Source organism: Cetorhinus maximus, chromosome 1 (assembly GCF_964194155.1).
Source record: "Cetorhinus maximus chromosome 1, sCetMax3.hap1.1, whole genome shotgun sequence".
NCBI lineage: Eukaryota > Metazoa > Chordata > Chondrichthyes > Lamniformes > Cetorhinidae > Cetorhinus > Cetorhinus maximus.
The window spans coordinates 179,641,378-179,661,795 of NC_135879.1; the positions used below are offsets into that span (position 1 = coordinate 179,641,378).

Genomic DNA, 20,418 nt, shown 5'->3' on the forward strand with positions numbered 1-20,418 from the left:
ACCACCTCTGCAGCCACGCATTCATCTATAATACCACGAGCTTGATTGTAAGTGTATAGGACAGCTCTCTCAATTTTGTTATAAGACCCAGAAATTAAAAATAATAAACTTGTATTTATATAATGCAATAAAATGTCACAAGTATAATACCAGAAATGTGAGGTTATACTTATCTTGAAAAGAGAAGGCTGAAGGGGTAACCTAATGGAGGTCTTTAAAATTATGAAAGATTTTGATAGATTTGATCGAGGAGCAAAGGTGAGTATTTCCGCTTGTGGAGCAGAGCAAAACTAGAGACTGTGAATATAAGATAGTCACCAATACATCAAACTGGGAATTCAGAAGAACCTCTTTACCACAGTGAGAATGTAGAATGTTATACTGCAAGGGAGTGATTGTGGAAAAAAGTATAGGTGCATTTATGGTTAAACTCAATAAGCACGTGAGAGAGAAGGGAATAGAGGGTTACGCTGATTAGAGTTAGATTAGGGAGGATGAGAGGAGCTTCAAATCTGCTGTGTTGTATATTTTACATAATTCTGTGTAATCCTTTTCCATATATATATTTCATTAATTTTAAATTTTCTGCAGCCCCCATTCTCTCAATCACCACACACAAATACTCTAAGTATTCAACACACACTGACAGCTATGATAATTATCTTGGTAATCTAACATTAAAACAACTAAAACAAAAAGAAAATACAGCGCATGCTTAAATATGAAACTGCAAGTGATTTCTTCTAATTATGTATATGCAGTCTTGGGGAGAGTTAAAACAGTGCCATGCCTGCCTCCAAAATAAAATAAAGATGATTTCCTTATGATTTCTCGACTCAAAGTTAACTTTTTGTATCTGTCACAGAGCAGACCAGAAATTTCCAGAGACACTCAATCTTACTTGTTAGCAGGCACCCAAATAACTGTTCAGCTAACTGTCTTATATATGAACATGCCAACATAAGAAATAGCAGAAGTAGTCCATTCGGCCCCTTGAGCCTTCTCCGGCGTTCAACAAGGTCACGGCTGATCTGTTTGCATTTAGAATTCCACATTCCCATCTATCTGATAATGTTTGATTCCCTTGCCTAACAAGAATCTATCTACCTCCATCTTAAAAATATTCAATGACCCCTGCCTCCACCACCTTCTGAGGTGGAGAGTTCCAAAGTCGCACAATCCTTTTGAGAGAAAAAAATTTCTCCTCATCTCTGTCCTAAAAGGGCGAACCTTAATTTTAAAAACAGTGCCCCCTAGTTCTGGACTCACCCACAAAAGGAAAGATTCTTTCCACGTCCACCTTGTCAATACTGTTCAGGATTTTATATACTTCAACCAAGTCACCACTCACTCTTCTAAACTCCAGTGGAAACAAGCCCAGTCTGTCCAACCTTTCCTCATAAGACAACCGACTCATTCCAGGTATCAATCTAGTAAGCCTCCTCTGAACCTCCTCCAACACATTTATATCCTTCCTTAAATAAGGAGACCAAAGCTGCACATAGTATTCGAGGCAAAAACAAAAATAACTGGAACAACTCAGCAGGTCTGACAGCATCTGCAGAGAGGAATACAGTTAACGTTTCGAGTCCATGAAGGGTCATACTGACTCGAAACGTTAACTGTATTCCTCTTTGCAGATGCTGTTAGACCTGCTGAGTTTTTCTAGCAACTTTTGTTTTTGTTTCAGATTTCCAGCATCCGCAGTTTTGCTTTAATCATTTTAGTATTCGAGGTGTGGTCTCACCAATGCCCTGTATAACTGAAGCATAACATCCTTACTTTTATGTTCAATACCTCTCGTAATAAAGGATAGCATTCCATTAGCCTTCATAATTACTTGCAGTACCTGCATACTAATTTCTTGTGACTCATGCACTAGAACACCTAAATCCCTCTGCACCTCGGGAGTCTGCAGCCATTCTCCGTTTAAGTAATACTCTGCTTTTTTCTTCTTCCTGCCAAAGTGCACAACTTCACAATTTCCTAGATTATACTCCATCTGCTAGGTTTTTGCCCATTTAGTCAACCTATCTATATCCATCTGCAATCTCCTCATGTCCTCTTCACAACATACTTTCCTACCTACCTTTGTGTCATCTGCAAAACCAGCTACCATGCCTTCACTTCCCTCATCTAAGATAGAGATATAAATTGTAAAAAGTTGAGACCACAGCACAGACCCCTGTGGGTCTCCACTCTCACATCCTGCGAATCAGAAAAAAATCCATTTATGCATACACTCTGTTTTCTACAAGCCAGCCAATCTTCTATCCATGCTAATGTTAACCCCCTACACCATGAGCTTTTATTTTCTGCAATAACCTTTGATGTGGCACTTTATCAAATGCCTTCTGGAAATCCAAGTACAGCATGCCTACAGGCTCCCCTTTATCCACAGCATATGTTACTCCTTCAAAGAACTCCAATAAATTGGTGAAACATTATTTCCTTTTCACAAAACCATGCTGACTCTTCTCAATTATCTTGAGTTTTTCTGAGTGCCCAGCTATAACCTGTTTAATGATCAATTCTAACACCTTCCCCATGACAGATGTCATGCTAACTGGTCTATAGTTTCCTGTTTTCCCTCTCCCTCCCTTCATGCATAGAGGGGTTATATTCGTTACTTTCCAGTCTGATGGAACCTTTCCAGAATCTAGCGAATTTTGGAAAATTAACACCAATGCATCTACTACCTAATGAGGGGCTAATGAGCCCTCTTTTAAGAACCTAGGATGAAGTCCATCAGGGCCATGAGACTTGTCAGCCTGCAGCTCCATCAGCTTGCTCTGTATGGCTTCCCTAGTGATTGTAATTTCACCAATTTCCTCTCTCCCTTCCACCTCGTCACTTACAGCCATTACTGGAATGTTTATTCTTCTACAGTGAAGACAGAAGCAAAACATTTGTTTATTTCATCTGCCATTTCCTTATTATCTACTATTAACTCCCCATTGTCTAGAGTAACACTCATTCTATTTACTCTTTTCCTCTTTAGTACTTGTAGGAACTCTTGCTATCCATTTTTATATTGCTAGCTAGCTTCCTCTCATACTCTAATTTCTTTCTCCTGATTAACCTTTTAGTCTTCTCTGCTGTTCTGTGTATTCTGACCAATCATTTGACCTGCCGTTCATCTTTGTGCAGTTATATGTTTTCTCCTTAAGTTTAATGCATTCCTTAACTTCTTTAGTTAACCATGGATGGTGGGTCCTCCCCTTAGAATTTTTTCTTTTTAGTAGGAATATGTTTATTCCAAGCATTCTGAAACATCCCCTTAAATGTCTGCCACTGCTTCTCTATTGATCTATCCTCTAACCTAGTAACCCAGTTCACTTCAGGTAGCTCAACTTTCATGCCCATATAGTTGCCCTTATTTCAATTTAAAATACTAGCCTTGGGCCCACTCTTCTCCCTTTCAACCTGAATGTAAAACTCAATTATATTGTGGTCACTGCTGCTCTGAAATCATTAATTAATCCTGTCACATTACACAATACCAAGTCTAATATAACCTGCTCTCTGGTTGGTTCCAGAACATGCTGCTCCAAGAAACTCTCCCGATTAACTTACTTTGTTATGAATGCTATACGCAGATAGAACTATGTTTTGTCTTTTTGTTATCCTTGTAACATCTAGTCTTGACAGTTGGTGTATTCTTAGGTTCTCTCTCTCTGTTCCTTCCTGCCATTCTCTGACCCTCATTTCCCATATTACTATTTTGCACTTTTGCCTTGACTCAACCTTGATTTGCTATATCTACCCAAGCTTGATCCCTCATCCCGCCTTGTTTAGCTTAAAGCCCTCTCTACTTCCCTAGTTAGGCGGCTCACTAAAACACTGGTTCAAGCATGGTTCAGGTGTGGACCGTCCCAACAGTGCAGCCCCTATTTTCCTCAGTACTGATGCCAGTGCCCCACGAACTGGAACCCACTTCTCTCATACAAGCCTTTGAGCCACGCATTCATTTCTCTAATCTAATTTTCCCAAATGCCAATTTTCACATGGCTCAGGTAATAATCCAAAGATTATTACCTTTGAGGTCTGCTTCTTGATTTGGTGTCAAACTCCTCATACTGACTACGGAGAGCCTCTTTCCTTGTCCTGCCTATTTCATTGGTACCTACATAGACCACGACAACTGGATCCTCCCTCTCCCACTGCAAGTTCCTCTCCAGCCCTGAGCAGATGTCCCAAACCCTGGCACTGGGCAGGCAACCCAACAGTCTGAACTCTCGCTCTTTGCTGCAGAGAACAGTGTCAATCCCCCTCATTATATTGTGCCCTATCACTACATTCCTTTTTTCCCACCCTACTTGAATGGCTTCCTGTACCACAGTGTCATGGTTAGTCAGCTCATCTACCCTATACCCCCACTCTCATCCAAACAATTTGAAAGAACCTCAAACCTGTTGGCCAATGCAGAAGCTGACACTCTTCTACCCCTGCCCTCTGGGTCCCCTTACATGCCTCAGCTGCAGTCACAGCTTCCTGTCTTGACCACCTTCTAAATCAGAAGACCCTATCCTAAGGGGTGTGATGGCCTCCTGGTACAGATTTTCCCCCTCCCTGTTGTGTTGCAGTATCTGCAGCTTGGCCTCCAGCTCAATGACTCTGAGCAAAAGCTCCTAAAGGCACAGACATGTTCGCCCTCCATCAGGAGCTTGCAAGTGCTGCAGCCATGACAGTTAACCTGTCCTGCCAGTCTTGTGCGTTTTAATTAACTACTTAATTATTTTATTCAATTAGTTATTTTATTTTAGGTATTCTATTACTCTTACCAGAAATTCCTGTACTATTTTAAACCTTAGGAATAGAATAGACCTTAAAGATACTCGCTAACCAGCTAGTTTCTTCCCTGTAGTAGAGCAAGAACTAGTTCCTACTGGGTGAAAAAGTTATAAAAAAAGGTGAACCTCCCTCCCCTCCCCATCGAACTCCCGTGCTAGGTCGTGCTCCACTCCCGCGCTAAGGTTTTTATACATTGACTTATCCTTCGAGTGAAGTGTCAGTTTTGGCCAACTGGGATTCAAACTTGGGTCTTAGGTGTCAGTCTAATATTCTAGTGTTGTTTTTGCTTCAACACATAAGTGAATAGAACTTAAGTTTTTTTTTTAACTTCAATTAGACTGCTACAATTCCAAGGAAATTTGATTATTTTGATCAAGTTATTAGCCCAGAAACCTGGACAACTAATGTCAACAAAAGGCTTAGTCTGATATAATCACCTTTGGTTTCCACCAAGCCTGAAATATTAGAATTCCTCAGGTTCAAGACAGGAATCCAATTAAGGTGTGTGTATTCCACGCCTTCTTTTAGTCCTTCGCATCTAAATTATTTCCAACAGCACTCATTCCTAAAAATTTAAAGTATTTTGGTATTGTTTACTCAAAACACCCAAGATTGTAGCATATCAGGTTTGAACTATTATCAATTTGCAGTTTCAACAATCAGTGCTGCTTTATATTGCAGATATGCTTCCTGAAATGGTTCCATACCTAAATTGCAGCTGTAGAACATACCTGTTTGTTGTTATTACAACAGGTTGCATTATATAGTATCGAAGAAACCTCAAAGAGATATATGAAAAGTGGATCCAAGCCAAAAGGAAAGATTAGAGAAGATGACCTCTGAAGCTCCATGAGATATTCTTGACGAGGTGGAATTTAATAAGTACATTAAAGGAAGGGAGGGAGGTTGATTTGTAATAAGGATTTTTCGGAGGAGTTCTAGAATGTGAAAAGATTTAAACACAGGGATAACAATTTTAAAGTGGAAGCACAGAAGGCCTATGAATCAGGGTAGGGTGGTGAGAACAGGAGTGATAAACAAGTGTGACTGGGTGTGGAATTTCATAAAGGAAGGGTGTCACAAAAGCTAAGTTTATGCAAGGTTGAGGACATGAAGTCACCCAGTAGTACAGGAGTAAACAGAGTCTGGATGTAGATTGACAATGTGGGGTCAGAGCGGGGCAATGTTGTGGAGATGAAAGTAGGCAGTTTAAGGTGAAAAGCATAAGGGGTCACAAGGTCAACTTATGGTTGAACAGAACACAGATGATGCAAACATTTTAGGTCAGCCTAAGACAATGGCCAGAGAGGATGGAGTCAGTGAATTTGTGACTAGGGGCAAGTTAATTGCCTCAATCTTCCTGGTGTTTAGTTGGAGGAAATGGTGACTCGTTCAAGACTGGGTGTTGAAGAAGCAGACAGCACAGTGGAGTCAAAAGAGGTGGTGGACCAGTAAAAAGCAGGGATGAGTAGCCGAAGACAAAAAGTCTGAAAATTAGTGACTGAAGACAAAGGTTTGAAAATCCTGTGTTGTGGAATCATGTAGTTATAGCACTTTTTATGATCTGTAGTGAAATGCAAAAACTTTTAGGCCACTTCAAATGGGCAAAAACGTTAGTTTTCCTTTGTCTACCTTCTATTACTGTCAAGACTGTGGATCAATGCATTTGAATAAAATTACCAAAGTGACCTCAGCATTTATTGCAGTTAGTGCATGTAATACAGGATGAAGTCCATACTAACAACAGAACATGACCTTACTGGATTATGCGCATGTGAAGCGAAGCAAAAGACTATGGCAGCGCTTCACAAGCTATTTTCCAACATGACCCCATTTTAACTCACTGCCACCTTCTCAAGGGCAATTAGGGGTGGGCAACAAATGCTGGCCTTGCCAGCAACACCCAAAAACCCATGAATGAATATACATTAAAAATCTCTTAAAATTAACATGACCCAGATGCCAATACAAAATAGCAATAAAACAGCATTCAGTATATAATTATTAAAGTTAATAATTATTATAGTTGAACATACACATATACTTCCCAACCCCTTCAACACACTCAGCAGCCCCTCTTCCCACCCCCTAACCCCTAAGGCCTCACCCAATAGCCTGGACTTTCCAACAGCTTTACAGCAACTCTGAGCTGTCCTGGGACGTATCCAAGTTCTTTCATGGCCAGGCCACCGTGACTGAAAACTAGTGCTGATTCAACGCAACCAGCCATTACTCGGCACTCACCCCGCCACAACCTGTCCCCACCACCCTGCCTAGCGAACTCCATTGAGACTCTGGCCCTACTGCCTACCCCTCCGTCTACCCCCATCAAAATGAACTTCGTGGAAACTCTGGCTCCACTGCTCCCTCTTCCTCCCCCACCGCCTGTCAAGCCTGGTGGCTCCATCAAGCGGCTAGCAGCAGAACATGTCCACCCGGTGGGATAAGTTACGGCAGCCAGGTCTGGGCTGGCCCCATGACAATGTCAGCAGTTGGAGTTCAGGTTAGGGGTGAATTCCAATGCAGCTCCCCACTTTGTATGCCTGGACTTCAGGCATCTTCTGAAAGCACAAGATTGAGGTTGAGTGCACCAACAACTGTACAGAGGCAGAGGTCGGAAAATCATTTCGAAGGGCAGAATTCCATACTTCGAAAGTCAAAAATCCACCTAATGGCAGAAATTTCCCATCCCTGAAGAAGTCTTGGTGTACACTTGGAAGCTGACCCCATGTCGAATAATACTGCTGCTGAGGGGTAGCACTCAGCTTTTTCTTTTATTCATTCATAGCATGTGGGCTTTGCTGGTTGGGCCAGCATTTATTGCCCATCCCTAGTTGCCCTTGAAAAGGTGGTGGTGAGCTGCCGTCTTGAACTCCTGCAGTCCATGTGGCATAGGTACACCCACGGTGCTGTTAGGAAGGGAGTTCCAGGATTTTGACCCAGCGACAGTGAAGGAACGGCGATATATTTCCAAGTCAGGATGGTGTGTGACTTGAAGGGGAACTTCCAGGCGGTGGTGTTCCCATCTATCTACTACCCTTGTCCTTCTAGGCGGTAGTGGGCGTGGGTTTGGAAGGTGCTGTCTAAGGAGCCTTGGTAAATTCCTGCAGTGCATCTTGTAAATGGTACACACTTCTGCTATTGTGCGTCGGTGGTGCAGGGAGTGAATGCTTGTGGATGTGGTGCCAATCAAGCGGGCTGCTTTGTCCTAAACAGTGTCCAGCTTCGAGTGTTGTAGGAGCTGAACTCATCCAGGCAACTGGGGAGTATTCCATCACATTCCTGACTTGTGCCTTGTAGATGGTGGACAGGCTTTAGGGGGTCAGGAGGCAAATTACTCATCGCACTATTCCTAGCCTCTGACCTGCTCTTGTAGCCACAGTATTTATATGGCTAGTCCAGTTCAGTTTCTGATCAATGGTAACCCCCAGGATGTTGACAGTGGGGGATTCAGTGATGGTAATGCCATTGAGCATCAAGGGGTGATGGTTGGATTCTCTCTTGTTGGAGATGGTCATTGCCTGACACTTGTTGGCACGAATGTTCCTTGCCACTTGTCAACCCAAACCTGGATATTAACCAGGTCTTGCTGCATTTGGGCATGGACTGCTTCAGTATCTGAGTCATCGTGAATGGTGCTGAACATTGTGCAATCACCAGTGAGCATCCCCACTTCTGACCTTATGATGGAAGGAAGGTCATTGATGAAGCAGCTGAAGATGGTTGGGCCGAGGACACTACCCTAAGGAACTCCTGCAGTGATGTCCTGGAGCTGAGATGACTGACCTCCAACAACCACAACTATCTTCCTTTGTGCTAGGTAGGACTCCAACCAGCGGAAAGTTTTCCCCCTGATTCCCATTGACTCCAGTTTTGCTAGGGCTCCTTGATGTCACTCTCAGTCAAATGCTGCCTTGATGTCAAGGGCAGTCACTTTCATCTCACCTCAGGAGTTCAGCTCTTATGTCCATGTTTGAGCCAAGGCTGTAACAAGGTCAGGAGCTGAGTGGCCCTGGCAGAAGGCAACTGGACATCAGTGGGCAGGTTATTGCTAAGCAAGTGCCGCTTGATAGCACTGTTGATGACCCCTTCCATTACTTTACTGATGATCAAGAGGAGACTGATGGGGTAGTAATTGGCCAGGTTGGATTTGTCCTGCTTTTTGTGTACAGGACATACCAAGGCAATTTTCCACATAGCCGGGTAGAGGCCAGTGTTGTAGCTGTACTGAACAGCTTGGTTTCGGGGCGCGGCAAGTTCTGGAGCACAAGTCTTCAGTACTATTGCCAGAATGTTGTCAGGGCCCATAAATTTTGCAGTATCCAGTGCCTTCAGCCGTTTCTTGATATCATGTGGTGTGAATTGAATTGGCTGAAGACTGCCATCTGTGATGCTGGGGACCTCCAGAGGAGGCCAAGATGGGTCATCCACTCGGCACTTCTGGCTGAAGATTGTTGCCAATACTTCAGCATTATATTTTGCACTGCTGTGTTGGGCTCCTCCATCATTGACGATGGGGATATTTGTGGAGCCACCTCCTCCAATGAGTTGTTTAATTGTCCACCACCATTCACGATTGGATGTGGCAAGACTGCAGAGCTTAGATCTGATTCATTGGTTGTGGGATCGTTTAGCTTTATCACTTGCTGCTTGTGCTGTTTAGCACCCAAATAGTCCTGTGCTATAGCTTCACCAAGTTGACACCTCATTTTTAGGTATGCCTGGTGTTGCTCCTAGCATGCCGTCCTGCACTCTTCATTGAACCAGGATTGATCCCCTGGCTTGATGGTAATGGTAGAGTGGGGGATATGCCGGGCCATGAGGTTACAGACTGTGTTCAAGTACAATTCTGCTGCTGCTGATGGCCCACAGTGCCTCATGGATGCCCAGTCTTGAGTTGCTAGATCTGTTCGAAATCTATTCCATTTAGCACGGCGGTAGTGCCACATGGCACGATGGAGGGTACCCTCAATGTGAAGACGGGACTTCATCTTCACAATGACTGTGCGGTGGTCACTCCTACCGATACCATCATGGACAGATGCATCTACGGCAGGCAGGTTGGTGAGGATGAGGTCAAGTATGATTTTCCCTCTTGTTGGTTCCCTCACCACCTGCCGCAGACCCATAGCAGCTATGTCATTTAAGACTCGGCCAGTAGTGGTGCTACCGAACCACTCTTGGTGATGGACATTGAAGTCACCCACCCAGAGAACATTCTGCACTCTTGCCACCCTCAGTGCTTCCTCCTAGTGATGTTCAACATGGAGGAGCACTGATTCATCAGCTGAGGGAGGGCGGTACGTGGTAATCAGTAGGAGGTTTCCTTGCCCACGTTTGACCTGATGCCATGAGACATGGGGTCAGGAGTCGATGTTGAGGACTCCCAGGGTAACTCCCTCCCGATTGTATACCACTGTGCTGCCACCTGGGATGGTGATGGCGGAGCTTGGGACATTATCTGTAAGGTATAATTCCGTGAGGATGACTATGTCAGGCTGTTGCTTGACTCGTCTGTGAGACAGTTCTCCCAATTTTGGCACTAGATGTTAGAAAGGAGGACTTTGCAGGGTTGTCATTTCTGGTGCCTACGTCGGTGCCAGGTGATCCGTCCGGTTTCATTCCTTTTTTGTGCCTTTGTAGTGATTTTGTTACAGCTGAGTGGCTTGCTAGGCCATTTCAGAGGGCATTTAACAGTCAACCAGACCAGGTAAGGACGACAGATTTCCTTCCTAAAGGACATTAGTGAGCCAGATGGGGTTTTACAACATTGACATTTTATTGAATTAAAATTCCACCATCTGCCATGGTGGGATTCGAACCCGGGATATGTACTGAGTCTCTGCATGACTACTCCAGTGACAATACCACTACGCCATCACCTCCCCTTATGAAAAAGGAAAATGTCCAAGGTTGGATCCTTAATGGAAGGTATTATGCAGGAATGGGATTAGAAGCTATTGCTGCAGCAGCTCTAGATACACCACCATAGGGAATAGTGGAAACAAGCAAGGCTGAGTCCCAATGGGTTCAGCAATAAAGATGGTGTAGTCCAAAGTGTTACAAGTTCCTGAAGAGGTTGAGAAAGGATAATACATCACAAAATGTTCATGACTTTGGTTAAGATAGTTTCGTGATCTGCAAAATAAATAACTCGGTGTAGTTTAACAGCAATTTTTCCAGAACAGCACCTTCCTTATTGGCCCATATAAACCTTACCTGGCCAATTACAGCAAAATCACTATGCTAGTCTATATGCTTTGCTGACTAGCAAAAAAAATACCTGCTGTGTTGAATCGGTGTTGCTGACAGCACAAATCAAAACCCCTCCTTCTAGTAGCTTGCACAGATACCACCCTACCCATTTTGCATTTCTCTTTTATCCTCCATTTTTGAATCCAGTTAATCTAGGCCAGGTTTCTTATATCCCTATAAAATGTTCTCTTTGCAGTCCAACACTGATTCAATTATCTTTCTTTTCTTTACTCTGGCTGTAAACTGAATTATGTTATGATTCAAATTCAAAAGTGGCAACTGGCATTAAATAAGGACAAGTGCAAGGTTATAAAGTATAGTCAGAGGGATGGAGTGCAAATTACATGAAGTTGTAACCACTGTACAAGGCACCAGTATTGCCAAACCTGCAGAATTGCATGGTCACTGTAGTATAAGGATATCCAGGTAGCATGGGTAAGGAAGATCAAATTGATACCTAGCTTAAGAGATCTGAGCTATGGGCCTGGGGATGTTTACTCTGTGGAAGACTCAGGGGAGGCATTTTAAAGGTATTCAAGGTTCTTAAGGGAGTAGATAAATTGAACTTTGATGATATGTACTGAATTGGCAGCCTGTCTAGAATCAGAGAAACAGGCTCAAGTTCACACAAGGAAGGTTCCTAAACGGTTTAGATTTAACTATGGAGAGGATGGTGAAGGTGTGGAATGTGCTGCATAAGAAGGCAAATAATCTGAAAAAAATTAAGGATAAAAATGGATTGATATTTGAGGGAGTAATTTAGAGATATTAACTAATTCGACATGCCCAGATCTGGGACAGATGGAATTCAGTCTCCTAGTTCCATACTTTCTCATGTTCTTATCGTGTTCTTCTAATCTGCAAGCCATTCATTTCTCTTAGTTCACTGCCCAGAGTTAGATCCGGTATTACATTTTTCATCAATGGACTTATATTGTACTGCCTTACAAAGCACTTTTAAATGTATTTTCAGAGCATCTCTTCAGTTTGATCAATGTTAAAGGCTATCCCAGACTACCCATGGATAGAAGTCACAGAACAGTAATCAGCAATGGAAACAGTAACTAATTCCTACCCTCTAACACTCAGGGCACAATGAATTACGCAGCCAGCATGTCTGAGATCAACTAACCCAAAACAGCTTAACTAAGGATCAAATCTAAGTTTTCCTGCTCTCTATGTGGACTCATCTACAATAACAATAGTTTTGTTTGGTTAGTTTCTGTTGGTGGGTCCATTTGGTGGGCTGCGCCTGGCACATGTAGGGACATATGGATGTCCAGAGGACTGGAGCATGTGGTGATACATGCGGCTGCCAATGGTTTGTGGTGGAAGCAGGGTGGGGGACTAGTGGAGAACAAGAACAACAGAAGGTAAGGGGAGCCCAACAACAAAATTATCCTGCCTGGAGAGAGTTTCCATGAGGGATTGGATGGGGTTGATGGGAGGGATGGAAGGAATGGGATGGGGGAAAGTATGAGGAGGAGGCATTTGTCATGCTCAGTAAGGATATCATATTCCTAACTTTCAAGATACAGACTTTAGTCAATGTGGATTTTTTTAAATTAATTTTAAAAAGTTGTCAAAATGCTGCCCAAGATGGCCACTGAGGGTCAGGTGACCTTTTGTGAGATAAAGAATTAATTCATGTCTGAGCATGCATCTGGAAAATTCTTAAAATATAAATGACCGTGGGTGGAATGCCCTCCCTTGAATAGAAATTCACACTGCAAAACCACTTGTGAATTTACACCTCCTATTGACAGGGTATTTAACCAAAACTTAGTCCAGAATTCATGTCTCCAGGTTTGAAGCTTAACTAAGAGAATTGTACAGAAACCAATTCATCATAAGCAGGTGTGAAGAGCCTCCATTAAACCTCCATTGTGTAGCCATAGCTTTTAACTTTGAATCAGTTATGTGGACAATGGGGGTACTGACCATGGGGTCACATGAGCAAAACATTCTTCAGATAACCAATCTTTTACTCCAAGCACCAAGGGAGAAGCCAGATCAGTCTGGAAACCATCAGGACAGGAGGGACCATTCCTCCACCCAGGAGAACAGAACCTTGCCTAACAATCAGTCAACCCAGGCAGTGTGAGGGGAACTAACTCATTTTCACCTGCAAAGATTCACCTTTGCAGAAACCCGGCTATAACCTTGTCTGGAAATCCAGAGACTTCTAATTTCCATTCATCTCCAAAAAACCACGAGAGAACACCCATCGAGACCTACGCCATGTACATCTTTGTTTTGCTTCTTGTATTCTGTTACTATTCTAGCTGCATGCTTCATTCTCTAGAATCCATCTTTATTTGTGTGTGTTTGTCTGTGTGCACGAGGGACTGTTACATTTCAGGGTGTTGTGTGAATAAACGTTATATTTTCTTCTGACTTAAACTTGCCCGAAAGCCTGCTTTGTGTTTATTACTAAAAGTCACAGCCCTAGAAAGGTAAAACTCTACCTCTAAACGCAGATCTTGTTACAAACAAATGAGCGGCAAGGAGAAAGGGGGGAAGTTATCCCACCATCTCTCTCCCTGTCTGCAACACACTGAAGGATAGAATGGCAATGGGTGGATGAAATAATGGAGTTGAATAAGTGTGGCAAAATGGTGGGGGAGAAAAACAATTATTCAATACAAATTATTCAAAAGCTAACCTGTGGGTTAAAAATGAAAATTCACTAGATCTGAATAAAAAGATTTTTAGAAAAGCTTGCTGAATTAAAAGAATACACAGCATTGATTCTACAGATAGTCTATACCATCCAGAGTTTTACTCCAATGGGTATGCCATCACATAAACTTAGACTCAAGGAACAGGCAGTTAAAATGTTGCTACAAAACTTGAATCTTAAACAAGGACTTTGTTGTGGAACAAGATTAATAGTTCGGAAGCTGTTTTCTTCTTTGAGATGCTGAAATTATAACAGGCGGATTTCAAACAAAAAATGTGTTTATTCCTTGAATAATACTGAGCCCATCAATGTAAACCTGCCCTTTCAACTTGTGAGTAAACAATTTCCATTTAGACTTTCATATTCAATGATTATAAAAAGTCACAAGGCCAGATTCTTCACAAAATTTGTAATTATATTCCTTGGCCTGTTTTTACACACTGACAGCTTTATGTAGCTTGAGTGAGAAGTTGTGATTCTGTTAAAGTCTTTGGCAAAAGAATAACTACAAGTCCTGTACTGTTGCAACAAAGATACTAATTTAACCTCAAATGTTTAGCGGGGCTCTGCTATTAGTACATTACATGTACTTAACTGAAAACTTGATTCTTGAGTGACATCCGACACTCAAAAATATCATACATTCAACTGAATCACATATATACACGTGCAACCGCCCCCCAACTATTGTTTTCTGGCTACCAGCATGCACAAAATCACATTCTGACAAATTGTTGATTACAGTTCTGGTAATACAAACGAAAATGGAAAACTGTACTCAGTGCCTGATATGGCAGAAGGAAGAGACAACTGCCCCATGATGAATAAAGATTTGTGGAAAATATTTTCAGGCAGGCACCTTTGGAGTGGTTCACATAACACCATAAATAACAAAGTTCACCAAATGAAAAGGTTGTCCAAAATAATGTTAAGTGTCCATTATTTTGTATAAAACAGAGCCAGGTTTCCACTGTTAAAACTTCAAAAGGAAATGTAGTTTTTGAATCACAAAAATACATATTTTATCTTTAGTAAAGTATTTCTTCCCTTTCCTCATTAAATTTTTTTTTCCTGTTAGTGTCCACTTTACTGCCTAAATACATTTGAGGTCTGGTATATAAATATTAACTATATTATCAAATTAACTTTCAGACAGTCCAAATTTCAGGTGGGTTGCTTCACTAGGCAAGACAAGTAGGCCACTGAAATCTAGCATCTATATGCTGTGACTGAAATTTAATACTGTTCAAGAAACCACAATGCTGTCCTACTCCTGGACTGACTCCATTTTAAAAACCTACATGACAAATAATCTGCTCCAGCCAAATACCACTATGCAATGCTAATTATACTATAATGTTGCATCACTTGACAAAATAACCTTCTTGGAAATATTGTTTATAATGTTGGTCAGGAGTTATCCTGTTTATACAGTCTTGCATTCTCTCTCAATCCCCTCCACTCGAAAACTGTTATACTTCAGGTTTTGCTGTAAGATTTTAAACAGTATTTTCTACCCTCTCCTAAAAAATACTGATGTTATAATTGTAACATTTTAGTAAAACTATTTTCCATTTGGTTATATTCAGAAGAAAGAGCACATGTATATGATTGCAATAAATTCAAGAGTTTTGGGCATTAAGTCATGACAGTAAAATTGAATGATGATGATAGGATTGAGAAAATATCAAAAAGTGTATGAAGTTTTTCTACTTTAACCATTTGAATTGTGAAAATATATACAGCAGTTTTCCCACTTCAAACTCTGGGCTATGCCAGGAAAAAGTGTTTTGTTCTACATGAAAAAAACAAAGAGGTCCTAGACTGGACAATGGTGTAGCTCTTATTACCACATCTCACTTTGGCTATGTCCCCCTACTCCTTTGGCACTTTCTTAGCTCTCCTTTAAAATCTTTGTGCTCTACCACCCACTCAAGCCCCTCGACAAATTTGTCACAGAGGTACCCATGATCCTTTCCTCCCCCAGTGCCCGCAATAAAGAATTTCTCAGCCCCAGTGATTCAACCTGCATGTCAACTCACCTTGTCCTCTTTCCAGGCACACACAAAAAAAAATCAAAAAAGCTTAATGGAATGTTAGCTTCAAAATCTAGCCCTCTAGTTATAAGAGGGAAGGATGCTTTGCTACATCTATACGAAGCCCTAGTTAGGTCATAAGTGGAATACTGCATAGAGTGGTGGGCATTGTACCTCAAAAAATATACTGGTCTTGGAAGGACTGCAGTGCAGATTCACCAGAATGTTACCAGGGCTCCAAGGGTTAAATTATGAAGAAAGATTACATGGGCTAAATTTGTATTCTCTGGAAAATAGAAGGTTAAGGGAAAATTTCATTTGAGGTTAGGATTGCAAAAAGAATTGATAGGGTAAATAGTGAATCTTTGTGTATATAGTGAACAGACCAAAGGAATATAACTTTAAAAATCAGAACTAGGCCATTCAGGTCAAACATTAGAAAACACTTAACTATTTATGTGAAGTGTGAACTCCCTTCCTCCCTTAGGTGAATTAATCTGATATCGATAGATTTTTGTTAGACAAGGGTATATACATCCAAGGCAGGATACAGATCAGGCATAATCTCAATGAACGGCAGAACAGGTTCAAAGGGTTGAATGGCCTATTCCTATGTTTTGAGTAACTCCGTCTTGTTCTTCCTTAATCTCTCACAACCATATAGATGATCAGTCTCACATGGCCTCTATATTCCCATTAATATATATGTACAACATTGGCTGAAGGGCTTTGGGACATCCTGAGGTTGTGAAAACCATAATATAAATGCAAGTTAATTCTTTAATGCATTGCCTGATTCACAGATGAGGCCATCTCTCACCACTTCCTTAGATTCCTCACTCATATAACCGTTTCAACCTCATTTCCTTCTGTGCCTGCCCTGGGGAAAAATCTCTCCTAAATCACTTACAATGACAATTTCAAACTCCCAGCAATCTAGCCGTTGGCCCTCTGTTCAGCACAATTCTTTTGCAGCTATTGATTTGCTCAATCACACCTTTACATCACCTCTGATACCTTTGTCCCCAATGCAACACTTATCTCTCTCCCACCCTGATGATTCCCTCAGTATAGCCTCCATCCTAGTTCCCTTAAGTTTAAAGGGGCAGATGAACATAACATTGTGCACTGGTTTAGATCTGGCTAGATCGTATCAAGCAGCATCTGACTCTGTTCAACTCTGCCAAAATTGCTCACTACACCAGGATAATTCTGGAATGCAAAGATAACCCTTGCTTCTTTTCTTTACTGCCAACTGTTTCCTCAAACCCCTCTCCACACTCTCTCCAACAATTCATTGGCTTGTCACCAGGAGAAAGTCCACCCATTCAGCTGCCTCTGCCATGTTTCTCCCTTCCCAAACCTAAATTCTCCTGCCCTAACCCTGAACTCACATTTTTCCTTAGTTTCTCCCCCAAGTTCCTTCATACTGTCGACCCTATCCCCACTAAGCTGCTGACCACCCAACTTCCCTTCGTGGCTCCAACATTAGCTCACATTGTGAACTGTTCTCTCTTCTCATGTACTCTCCCACTGTCTGTCCAGGGTGACCAACTCTCAGTGAAATAGGTTAAAGGACATTTTGGCTTGGGGACCGTACGAGTGGACAGGGGCTGCTGGTGAACCTTGTGAGAGTTGGGTGGGGTGGGGCTTGGCAAACCTGTCAGATCAAGCAGCTGGGAACAGCACAAACTTGCAGATGTATACTGCGCATTGGTGACATTTAAAGTTCTAAAATACAGGAAAGTGAAACCCAGCAAAATACAATGTGGGACATGTGACAATTGCTTCAATTATGGGACGATCCCATGAAATCCAGGATGGTTGGTCACCTTGTGCATCCCCTCCCCTTCTAAAGAACTCTTTCATCAGGGCCCCAATCAAGAAACACTCACTTGACCTCTATCCCGCATACTACAGCCCCATCTCTGTCCTCCCTTTTCTCTCCAGTGCTTAAACAGTTTGTGAATTCCCAGATGTGTCCATAATATCCTGTAATGCCTATTAGCACCTCTCAAATGGCTCAGCAGTGAAACACTGACATCCTCTAGTGACTGTGGTGCTAATGCGCTTCATCCATCAGAACCTCTGACACGCTGATCACATAATTCTCCTCCAACACCTTTGTTGTCCAGCTAAGTGGATCTGCCCTCGTCTAATTCCTATCTCACCAATTCAGTGGTAACTACAGAATTTTGGCATTGAATTCTCCTGCTGCCTCTGCACTGTTACCTCAAGGACCTAGCCTTGCCTCCTCTTATTTCTCATCCGCAGGCTGCTCCTTGGATACATCAGCCAAATACATAGTGCCAGGTTCCACAAGTTAGCTGATGACACCATCTCTCAAGCCCTTCATTGTATGTGTGTTGTCAGATTGACACTGAAAGAGCTGCAGTTTCATCCAGTTAAACACTGGGAAGACCAAAGTCATTGTCTTCAGCCATCCAACAAACTCCATTCCCACAACACCAATTCTATTCCCCTCCCTGGCCACAATCCCAGGCTGAATCACAGCTTGCAACCCTGCCATCCTATCTGATTCCATACCCTCTCCATCACAAAAACCATCTACTATCACCTCTCCTCTCTCATCTTACCTGCTGCTGAAATCCATGATTTTATTTCCTCCAGCTTTTCCGAAGATCTTTCTGTTCGAGACCCATCTCGCATTTTCTATAAACTTCAACTCATCCAAGACTCTGCTGCCTGTGTCCCAACCTATGAGCCCTGTTCTCACCAACCCATACTGGCTCCCAGTACACCAATGACTTGGTTCTAAAATACTCATTTGTGTGTTCAAATTTCTCAATGCCCTTGACATTCCAATCTAATTTCCCCCAACTCTACTATGCCCCAAAAGCTCTACTTTCCTCCAACTCTGGCATCTTGTGCATCAGCCATTCCCTTTGCCTCACCACTGGCAACCATGCCTTCAGCCGTACAGGCCCTAAACTCTGGAATTGTCTCTTTGAGCCTCTCTCTTTAATCAAGCTTTTTGTCACCCATCCCAACATCTCCTTCTACAAGAGATTTATTAATCAAGTAAGCACACTCGCTGAACTATAATGTTTTCCCATATTGGTACCAATATGTTATGCAAGCCTAATGTCAACTGTGATGGTCCATGTGCTTTTGGGGGAAAAAGCTATATTTTTATGTGGGGTGGTGATCCTTTTAAGAACTAGGATCTGATTTCTGGTTAAAAAAAACAGCTGGGTTCCAGTAAATGATCATGTGACCAGGTTGGCTGGGAGACGAACAATAGAAAAAAGGGTCAAGAAATTAATTATAGGGGTTCCATCAAGGTTTCATGGGATGGTTCTCCGTTCAAGCATGTTAGTTGCAGAATGAAGGAAACAGCTCTTTCAGCAGAATTCAGTTGAAATTCTGGATGTCGGCTAAAACAATACAATCCTTGTTTAACTGACGGACTTTACCGAGTAAGTTAAATTTCCGTTATAGCCAAGCTGAGGAAAGAAAAAAAGTGTTAAATACAAAACTCCACAGTTAAAGAAGATCAGAACCAGGAGCATTCTGTTGGAAGGAGAGTTTGCAATCTTAGGAAAGTTGGAGGAGATCTGAAGAACCAACCTTGCTGGAAGCAAACTCTCTAGTGCAATCACATCCTTCCTATAATGCGGATTCCAGAACTGCATGCAATACTCAAACTGTGGCCTAACCAGCGTTTTATACAGTTCCAGCATAACTTTCCTGCTCCTATATTCTATGCCTTGGCTAATAAAGGCAAGTATCCCATATGCCTTCTTACCCACCTTATCTATCTGTCCCGCTACCTTAAGGGACCTGTGGACATGCACACCAAGGTCCCTCTGATCCTCGGTACTTCCCAGGGTCCTACCATTCATCGTGTATGCCTTGCCTTGTTTGTCCTGCCCAAGTGCATCACCTCACACTTATCCGGATTAAATTCCATCTGCCACTGATCAGACCATCTATATCCTCCTGTAATCTAAGGCTATTCTCCTCACTATTTACCAACCCACCAATTTTCATGTCATCTGCGAACTTACTGATCAACCCTCCTACATTCAAGTCTAAGTCGTTTATATATACCACAAACAGCAAGGGACCCAACACTGATCCATGTGGAACCCCACTGGACACAGGCATCCAGTCACAAAAACACCCCTCGACCATCACCCTCTGCTTCTTGCCGCTCAGCCAATTCTGGATCCAATTTGCCAAACTGCCTTGAATCCCATGGACTCTTACCTTCGTTATCAGTCTCCCAGGCGGGACCTTATCAAAAGCCTTTTGGGTTTCGGCTATCTGGGTTTTGGATTCTAAAAGTCTCACTCCAAAGTCTGCTGCACAAAATATCCAGGCTGACATTCCAATGCAGTATGTAGGGAGTAATGCATTATAGGTGTCTTTCAGATAAGAAGTTAAACAGAGGCCCTGTCTACCCTCTTGGGTGTAATGTATCCCATGGCACTATTTTGAAGAGGACAGTTATCCCTGGTGTCCTGACCAATAGTTATTTCTTGACTAACATCACAAAGAAAATCTGGTCATTAGCACATTGTTGTTTGGGGTAGCTTGCTGTGCCCAGATTTGATGCCACATTTCCTATATTACAACAGTGAGGACACTTCAAAAGTACTTCATTAGCTGTAAAGTGCTTTGGGT

General features: G+C 42.3%; 1 protein-coding gene across 2 annotated transcripts in view; it reads right to left on the bottom strand.

The window, feature by feature from the left end:
- dnajb5 (DnaJ heat shock protein family (Hsp40) member B5) overlaps positions 1 to 20,418 on the bottom strand; it is a 54,828-nt gene that overhangs the window by 33,038 nt on the left and 1,372 nt on the right. The window lies entirely within an intron of this gene.